This window comes from Poecilia latipinna, unplaced genomic scaffold, assembly GCF_001443285.1.
Source record: "Poecilia latipinna isolate Pla-1442-1.1 unplaced genomic scaffold, P_latipinna-1.0 Scaffold120, whole genome shotgun sequence".
NCBI classification, from domain to species: domain Eukaryota; kingdom Metazoa; phylum Chordata; class Actinopteri; order Cyprinodontiformes; family Poeciliidae; genus Poecilia; species Poecilia latipinna.
This window is the reverse complement of record NW_015112736.1, coordinates 32101-42604: the sequence shown is the minus strand read 5'-3', so window position 1 is coordinate 42604 and position 10504 is coordinate 32101.

The window sequence follows — 10504 nt, the reverse complement described above, 5'->3', positions numbered from 1 at the left end:
TAGCAGTCCATGTACAGTGTTTGAAGTAAACCAGAGTATTTATCATTCAGTCACATCACGATGTATAAAACATTATAACTGAGAGGGTGTGCTTTCAACTTTATAGGATTTTAATTTTATATTGCTTTTTCAATTTAGTTGTGTAACGTGCCCAAGTGTTCTTCGGCTTTTGTTTTTTACCATTCTATATATGTTTACCATGCCAACATGGTAAGGGACTCTCTATCGACCATTATTCGAAATTATCTAACAGTTGCTTCCTTTCTCTGGGCTAGACATAAGCAAATACTATGGATTTTTGCTTGCAAGCTGATTCTGATCAGTTACAGCTCCTGACTCCACATAGAAGAGTGGGGGAAAATAAAAAATAATAAAAAAAATCCGCCATGATTAATGGCAGTCATAGATTAACAGATGTACAGCCACAGCAGACAGCATTGAGCATTTTTCATTACTTGAAATTGGTGAAAGGACATAATATTTTTACCCTAGATTTCCTATTTGATAGATCGATGGACAGCTATATGAGAAATTGCTTCATGTCCCGACTTTATATCGCTTTTAGAATTCTATTAGGAGGCAAAATGGATGCTAGTGTCAGGCAAGAGGGTGACTTTTTAGATGTGAGGTCAACAGAGGCTGTCACATTAAAAATTGCACCTCAGGAAAACCTTAACGCAATATATCACACCCTGCCAGCGAGACGTGTCCGCCACTGGTGTCAGGGTCACGGAGAAAGCCGACATTCACAAGTTGTTAAATCCACCTAATGAAATTTCACAAGGGCAACAAAAATAAAAAGGGAGGATGAGGTTCCTTTCACTCGGAAGGCATGGTGGATCTTATTGGGCCTGAAAGCTTTGGTGTGTGGCAGCAATGAAAATTCAACAACACGTAAAAAGTCTCAGAAATGGCATTTTTCTCCCCCCTCTTCTGTATTCACCTTTTGCCCTTGACGAATGTGCTTGAAACACAGGGTGCAACTGTTCTGCTGAATGGCCCTTTCCTGTTGCTCTCCCCCTAAAATGTGGGCAGTTGCCAGGTTAGCCCACCCCTCTTTCGTATTATGGGATTGAATTGCGATTGACCTTTGTGGAGAACAATCGCTGAAGGCTTTTCATTTTTCTGCCCTTCTCAGCGCCTAGAAGAAGGACCTCTTTACACTCTGTTTTTTCCTGTGGTCTGCCAGGATTTTGAGCACTATCTGGTTTGTGTTTTTGTATGCAAAACAGCATAATTTTGTCTTATTTAAACTAAAGAAATTTAAGAAAATGAAACTTTCTAATAGAGCTTTCAGAAGTTGACAGCTGTACTGCAGTGTGGGCTACGAACCCCTGAATAAGAAAGAGTATTTCATAATTTGGGCACAGCATTGCTAGAGAGGCCACTGCAGTGAGCGATCTTGCCCTGAATACACGATAAAAGGTTTACTGTAAATTCTAAATGGCGATTTTTGCTACCCATACATCACTTATGACCATTAGATTCCACCCTCTCACTACAGCGCAGCTTCCTGGGAGCAGCTTTCCAGATGATACAGTACAGAAGCTGCAGTGGAGGCATATTTGGCTTTGAATAGCCTGCAGCCAATGGATTTTCTCTGGATAATACAATGTTTGGGACGGAGAGGCAGGGATTAGTCCAGACGGATACATCCACCACCATCACTCCCCTCACCCCCACCCTCCTTCACACACACGCACGCACACACACACACACACACACGCATACACATACCCAATCTAATTAGACTGGAATCAGTTTAAGATGAAAGCAAGCCCTAGCATCACCGCACTAAATACTGGAATTAGTATTCCCCGCATGGGAATTTAATGATGGAGACCGAAAATCCAATCACATTCACTCTCAGTTTAGCCCCTCATGCATTGGGTCTGGACAATGACGACACGGAAAACAACAACAACAATGATTTGTTTGTCAATAGATATTGACCAGCATCACATCTGAGGCCACTCCTGTATTGGCATAACTATGTTGTCGTCATTTAACAAGGATAAACAGTTAATAATCAGATGTTCAGACAGTCTGTTTCAAATGAACTCCACTGTGACATTCCGACTTCTGCTGGGGTCATAACAGAGTCGGATGCTGATAAATGAAAATGGAGAATGTTTCAGGGTGTGTCCACTGTCTTGTTTGCTTGTTTAATAAAATGTCTGAAGCGTTAAATTATGACGGTAGAGTCCAAATTAATATCGGATGTGAAACTATGCTCAGGAACAATGTCTGTTTTGTACTTCATACATATCAAATCTCATATCAGTCATTTTTCAAGGATTAATTATACACAGAGTGTTGTAGTTTCTGTTTTTAATTTCGTTGATTTCAATCATTGTAGCTTACGGCTAATAAAAAAAAAAAAAACCAAATACAGCTTCTCAGAAATTTATTATGGTTTATTCAAACAATAAAAAATGAAATGCTAAGGGAAAGGCTGCTGACTTTAAAGTTGTTAATCAGAGAGTCATTAATACCATTCACAAGGGGGTTATTAAGCTTCTTACTGAAGAAGCTGGTTTTGCCCAGAATGTTGTACCCAAGCATAAATGGCTCTGTGGAAGGAAAAGGACAATGAGAAAAAGTGGTATGCCAGTAACTGGGGATAATGGTGCATTTTTTGCACCTGAAGGTCAGATTTTCCAAGCTCCCAGTTCCCAGAAAACCAACAAACAACCCCTGAAGTCAGATTGGGAAATTCAAGATTCACTGAGCAACACAGAGCTTTGCATGCAACATGAGTGTGATCATAAAGAATGAAGTTAGACATAAACTGCTGTAAAATATCTACTTGTGAATATGCTTATTTTGTTTCAGTATATAACATTTGGAAACAAATATTTTGTATTCATAGTTATTGGCACCAAAACTGATAGGAACTTTTTCTGCTTTTCCATTTGCAACTAGGATGTGCTCAGTTTGGGTGTGAAGTCATGCCAGGCACTAAGCACAGCAGTAGTCTTGACAGGATTATGAATAAATATACAAAGTATTATCAAGATAAACAATGTAGATGAGCTGAATGTCCCAATTAAAGTAGCTATGGATTCCTTAGTGCTTCAGCAGATCCACAGGTGGATTGCCTCCATGCCATGCTGCACTGATGCAGGAATTCACACAGAAAGAGTCCAAAATAACCATTTACTGTAGCACAGTACATTTGCATGCTTTTCAGTTTACTGACATTAACTCTTGTAATTTTTTTTAAAATTCATCTTATGTAATATTATTGTTTTTGATTAACAGAAATTGGTTGTTCCTTCACCTTCATTTGCAGAAATGACAACTTCAAACATATTACTTTGTGTTTAATGACTATATCCCATAATAGAATGTAGTTACTGAAATAAGTTCACTTTTCATTGATAACTAATTCAGTGCATTTCTTGCCTTTTAGAAGCACTTCCCATATTAAACAGTCTGGTTTTGACATTAAAACTTTGGTGGCTGCATGCAGAAGCTGTCAAACATCTGCAGAGTATAGAGCATTAGGTAGCAACTATTATTTTACAAACTTTGAATGCAGATTTGCTTCTAAAATAGAGCAACTATTTACACGCTACATGCCCACCGTCTCTTGAATTTGCCCTTGTTTTTTTGTTTTTTTTTTCACGGCTAAGTATATGAAGCCAAGGGAACTCTATATTAAAACCACTAAAATGCGAGCCATACTTCAGCGTCAGGTTGGTGATTAACGGCATAGACTGGAAATAACTCCTGCACCTGGGTTCCATCAAGCACACAATATTCCCTACACCTGCGATTCATCCTATTCCACCTGAGAAATCAGGAAGCCATTGTCCCCTGTGCACAAATACTCAACATGAAATCTTATTATTTATTGCTAGCTCTATTGGGGGAGTATGCACCTAAACAGAATGTTTTTTTTTTTTTTTTTTCTGGTAAACAGATGTAAAGCAACTTTTCAGCCTCTCTCTTTTTGTGATTCTGCAAAACTTTGTTGTGTTAACCCATTGGGGGGGATTTGAGTGTGTTCTTGTTGTTATTGTGTTGCTGGTAGCGCTGGGCCGGTGGGAAAGAGTGCAACGATATCCTTCAGCGGTGAAAGTGCATATCATCAGCTTCTTTCATGATTCCAGTCACATGTTGACAAAAGCCACACACAAAACTAACATCTAAAAAAAAAAAAAAAAACAGCAGTCTAATCTATTCTCTATAACTTTGCTTTGGCCTTTCTGCCTTTAATGTTTACTGTTGCAATACCTCATTTCTAAAGTACAAAAGGAACGAAAACATGAAGAAAATGGAGAGGGCAGGAGTATACTTGCCTTGTTATTGTGGATAAAGGATGCGATCACTGCTGGCATTTCCAGAAGATACAAAAGCCAACTAACACGTATTTTAAAGTGAAAGAGAAGGAGGAGGAGGTGTGTGGAGGGGAGAGGGGGGGAAGGTAGGCCCAAGAGAAAAAGGGAAGGAACCACATACAGACAAGCCAACAGGTTGACAGGGACTGACTGGCAGGGACAGGAAAAAAAAAAAAAAAAAAAAAAAGGAAAAAGAAAGCAAGAAGAGCCACTGATACAGACAACGAGATGAGCAAGTGATAAAAGTAACGTGAGAGTGAGAGGAGCAGAAAAGAGGAAAGGAGGGGCAAACCTGAGAGAAATCAAACATGGGCTCAGCGTAACTGAGGTGCGTTGGCAAACGAGCATGTTATGGCAGCCCGCTGGGACTTCCCCAGCAGATCTTGCTGCTTCCCAATCTGTTCTGAGGAGCGGCACAGCCCCACATGGGGACGTGTGAAGGCGTCAAGATGGGATTGCTTAAGACAGATGAAACAAGGTGTTTTTGATGCCATCTAGAGCGGACAAAAGCCTGATTTCCTGTTTTGCCTGTGACACAAAGGGTGCTGTGTAGTTTGCCGAACAGTTCAAGGCTTTTTGTTGTCAGGGCTGTAAATAACTAAACACAAGAGAGGAGAAGTTACGAAGAGCTGGATCCATGTGCCAAACACTGAAAAAAATGTGTGACACGTTCTCCTTTTTCTGCCGTTTACAATGCTTAACACCTGTGACAAACACACTTAGTCTTTTTTGTTTTTTTTCCCTTCAGCATAAAATCAATCAACATCTTGAAAGTTTTGGCCCCTGATTAGACTAGATGTTGGCTTGTATGAATTCCTCATTGGATAATTAAAGCAAAAATACTACAGAGTCACAATATTTACATGAAGGCTTAAAACATGGTTAATGTTTTCAAACTGTGATCGTTTCTTTTTTTAATCTTTTTTTTTTAAATCACATCAATTTTTTATTGTATTCTGCCCAACTTCAGGAAAGCAGATGAATGACAAAACCTGAATGAATAGGTTTTGTTACCCTTTATAAGGAGGACCTTCATAAGGTATTTTTATAGATGAACATGCTTGGATAGCAGTTAAAAATCAATGAAAAAGTCATTTAAATAGATTGGTACCAGTTTATGTTTTGAAGATGTTCATTAGCTTTGCCTTCGTTACCACCCATCCCTGTGAATCACCAGAGTCTTATTCTGGGTCAAGCATTTGTTTGAGCTCTCTGCTTCAGGAATGTCCCATATGTCTGATCTTTGTTATATTTAATAAGTCATCTCTGGTTGGGAATCTCCCAACCCATTGTTATTACTTACAGAATGAGTAACTGGGCTTATTAGTGTTTCTATACAAGTTTTGTACCTCAAGGTGGGGGAAAAGTCCATCAGATCTGATGGAATTACTTCAGAATCCATGTTGTTGGAATCAGCTGAAATTCACTTGTCTAGCTTAGCGTTTACTAAATCCAACCTGAACCCTCTTCGTGTCAATCCCCAGCTATCAGGCAGAAAATGAGCCTCTGGCTGTTTGCTTTAAGCAGGGAAATAGGACGAATATCTGTTAAATTTAAAAATAGTTTTCAGGTGATCACTTCCTAGAATATCATTCTTTTTTTTTTTTTTTTTCTGGGAATTAAAAATTAAATTAAAAACTCTAAAGGAAAGTAGACTCAGTTGGGGAGCAAATTGCAACATTCGTGATATTTCCAGCTGGCGTGGTTTGCTTTCACACTACACTGTGTCGAACGAAACAAACCCTTTGCGCAATCGGTTTACCTCCTCACCTGTGTTGGTGGTGAACCAAGAACCACTGAAGGAAATAACACGAAAACCCATGAGTAAGACAACTTCCTTGTTCACAAAATGCAAACAAAAATGAAGTGGCGTCAGATTTCAATGTTTGTTGGATTTTTGCACAAGCTATTTCTCCCACTGGCACTAGACGTCTGCGTTTCTTTTGGTTGTGTTTACCCAAAATGCACTGCGGTTTAAAGTCCACTTTGTGCTTTTGGAGCAGTTTATGGTTCGCTTGGCATTTACACATGCATTTGAAGAACACCAGAGTCCACTTCAGCTGAATGGAAACCTAGGATCTTAGGCAGAGCAGAGTTCACTGTTTTGTTCAATTTCATATTAGTACCTCCCCAAAACAAAACAAAACTTTCTAGTCAAACAAACTAGGTTTCGATGAAAGCAGACCAAACAGGGCTGGTTTGAATGCGCCCTTAAGAACCTACCTAATTGTTCATCTTTTAATAACTAAATTACAGAACAGCTGTGTCATTTTGCAAATTCAAAACTGTTACTTTCGAAAACCTTAATCTACCTTGGTTCCGGTAACCAGCCTATGCCCACTTTTTCACAGCAGCCTCTTCAAAACACATTCACTGGAAAACAGCAGAATAACAGATTCTGGAGTAAAACTTGAAATAACACTTTAGATTGGAAAAAAGTTGCTGATGCCGGGTTTTAACAAGCCACGCTGAGTCAATGGGGAAATAAGAAAGCAATGGAGGAGGGAATGAGCAAAGTTTAGAGGGTTATGGGATATCTCTCACTTTTTTGTTCACATGCACACATGTACAGGGGTCGCTGACGCAAAAATCATGCCATGAGCTGCGGAAGAGCAGGGGCTGAAGAAATGGAAGTTAAATGTAAAGTGACACTTTGCATTCCCCAGATTATTCACAGGCACCACTCTGAATCAAAATACTCTGCAGCTTTGGCGTTCATCAGTGGCAGAACTAGATTTTCATAGAAGGGGTGGGCAGAGGGTGGGCAAACTTTTATCAGGTTTACCATAATGCTAATAAGGACGTATTTTAAGATACATGGTAAGAATCTAAATAGAAAGTGAATCCCTATTTCTCTAATGACAAAGTTTAACCCTCGTCTTCTAATGCTAACCCCTTAAAAAAATGTTCACTGTGGTGTTCGATCAGGTTTTAGAGGGGGGGGGGGCAATGCCACCCTGGACACTCCTCCTGGTCCACCACTGTTATCATACACACTGGGCTTAATCTCACAAAGAAATAAATACAAGAGGAAGAAAGAAACCAGCATACCTTTGCATTTATAGAATCGTCAACAAATGCATGAGGAAATGCGTTTACATCAAATTGGCTCAGACGCTGGCGGATTATTAGAGTCCTCTTTGTAAATCAACTCAGCTTCTTGGCAGGAACATTTGTAACAAAAAGCTTTTTTAATGTCTAAATGAAAATTTTAATGAGACCCTGTGTTGCTTTTCCTTTCGAGTCTTTAAGAGCTCTCTAAATCATTAAAACTTGCTCTTTCTTTGATTTCAAGGTCATTTGAAAAAATAAGGCAGCTTTAAGTGGCCCTCGGACCAAAAGTGGCCTATATGCCAAAGACCGCAAATGAATGTAGCCTAATGCTTTTTAATTTGCATTCATCTTTAAAAACATAGATGAGGCATCTCCAACTTATAATAGGCTGAGATGGCAGTTGGAGGCCTTCTAGTCATTAGCGGCAATGCTCTCCTCTAAAATGAAGGCCTTTCTCATCTTGTTTCAACTTGGTCCCATTACTTCAAAGATGCATTAGCCTGTTGTCCATTTCTTGTTTAGCATCATGCAGTACTTCAGTCTAACTGCCTCTTTGTGTGCCCACATGCCGCATGTTCAAATTGGACTCACCTCCTTGTATGCCTTGCAACATGCAACAGCATTTTATAATTTTTTTTTTTTTTTTTCTGGAAGCGCATGCATCAAAAAAAAAAAAAGAAAAGAAAGAAAGAAAACAAAAGACGCCTGAAACGGGGACCTTTAGGACGAGATGACATGCATTGTTTGTTTAATCATGTGCTATGAGAGGATTCTCTGTAATTATGTTGTCATCCGCCTGCTCTATCTGCGTAACGCTGGGCTGCTGCAGCCTTCCACATGAGTCCACACTTCCAGCTTTAACAAAGCTGGGAGAGAAGTTTATTTTAATTTTATTATTTTTTTAAAAATGCGTTCAGAGGGTGAAGCTGTGTCATTTTACTTTTTTTTTTTTTTGCACCCCATATCAGAGGCCCCAATGTTTCACCTTCACAAAAAGGTGCATTTACAGTTTTTACTGAATTGGTGAGACGGCAAATATAATTATGTTGTACTGAAATCAGCAAGCAGAGTCTTTCTTATTTTATCTTTTTTTATTATTATTATTTCCATCACCCTTGCGCATCCTCAGTGTTTTGCATGTTGCTGTCTTTGCTCGGTGGATTTCTTTTTGTTCAGTTTTCTTTATCTGCCTTGATTCCCTCCATGGGTGTGTCCTCTCATTCTGTGACGATAGGTAGTGCGCGTCGGAGGAAAACGGAACATCTCCAGTTAAATTGGTTTTCGTGGAGAAACTGATGGATCACTCTGTGTTCCTGACGGGAGAGTGTAGGGGGTTGTTTATGCCACACGGACAAATACATGCATACGCACTTATGTACACACACAGACACACACACACATGCACACGCACACACATATATGCAAGGGTGAGAGGACAAGGAGATTGTTTATGCTGAAGCAGAGTGAATTTTTATGAGCTGTGGATTGCTGTTTATGGGAAAATACACTTTTAAGCTGCGAGAGATGTAATCTAGATTGTAGCATGACCAACAATGAATTATGGTTTTGGAGCCAACAGCTGCAGCAGCATTCCTCTCAACCTCCATTTTCTCAGCACGCAAAATTACCGAGAGGCACCAACACAAAGATTAGCAGCGAAATGCTACCGCTTAAAAATAATAATAATAATAATAATAATAATAATAATAAAAACAACGCTGATGACTTCATAGATCGCTTAAACCAGACAAATTCATGTCCAGACTTTATTCAGAAACATCTTTCTGCAGAGACCTACAAAAAAAGTACAGATGCAATATTAATGTGCACTCAAAATCCAAGCATTTAGCACAAATCCAAACAGAGAACAAAAAGGGCTGGTTTTAACTTTAAAAATTAGTGTTTCTTGGAAGTGACGGATCTTCCAAGACAGAAACACTGTCAGGGATTACATAGAGCAGACCAGCCACAGAGACATGGGAGTTAAAAATAATAACCTTGTTTTTCACATAAAGAATAAGAAAACTGTCAGAAATTTTAAGCTCAAGCACGTCAATAAAACACACGTCACCTCAGGCCTTAACACAGGGATTTCAAAAACCAACCTAAGTACTGAGTGTAACCGGAGGAAGAGTTAATCGGTGACGGATCAGGCCACTGAAAACCCAGGACAAAAATATACAATCAGAAACCCTGACACTGTTAAAACAAACTCTGATTGGAATTGTGCTAAATGGTGGCGTATAACTGATCACACTGGAAGAAATAAAAATGTAATAAACTATCAATTGCTGTGCAATTTTAAAAGGTGTGATGCAGTCTGAGATAAGTTAAGACAACTGGTAACACAGAGGAAAAATACATTAATCTGCTGTGTATTATCAAATAATTCAATTACAGCTGGGTTAAGAAATAAAGTAAAAGTGGTCAATATATTCTAATGTCAATACATATTTATTTATTTATTTTATTAACTGCATTGTACATATAAAGCTTAAACGGTACATAATAAAAAAAAAAGAGTTCACAGTTTTTGTTTTAAGGACATCCTCTTACACACATAGAATAAAGGTAAAACATATCCCTACAAGATTTTTAACTAAGTTTGTTTCTGACAGGAAATGAGACAGTCATCTCTTAAAATATAAGAGAACATGAGAAGAAACATCAGCTTAGATTTTTAGGTTTTAGAATACTTTTTTTTAATGGCTTGTCTTTATTGTCAGTGAGGCAATCAATCTCTCATAATTAAGGACCGGCTTTTTGCATGCCTTTACTTTTTCCTCATGATTTATCATTTGTAATGAGCTCCAAGTCTTTGAGGTCAGAAAGTCTTCTCGCCATCACCCTAATTTTTGGCTCTCTTCACAGATTCTATTTCAGACGCTAGTCAGTACTTTGGCTAGGCCACTCCATCACATTAATATTACATCCAGGCAGAAGAAACTCAATTCAAGTCCAGTTTATTTGTATAGGACATTTTAGCAACTAGACCATTTCAAAGTGCTTTCCGGAAAAAAAAAAAAAAAAAAAAAAAGGAAAAAACAATTTTTTTTGGAAATTAAAAAATAAAAAAAAAAAAAAAATTTTTATTTTTTTAAAAT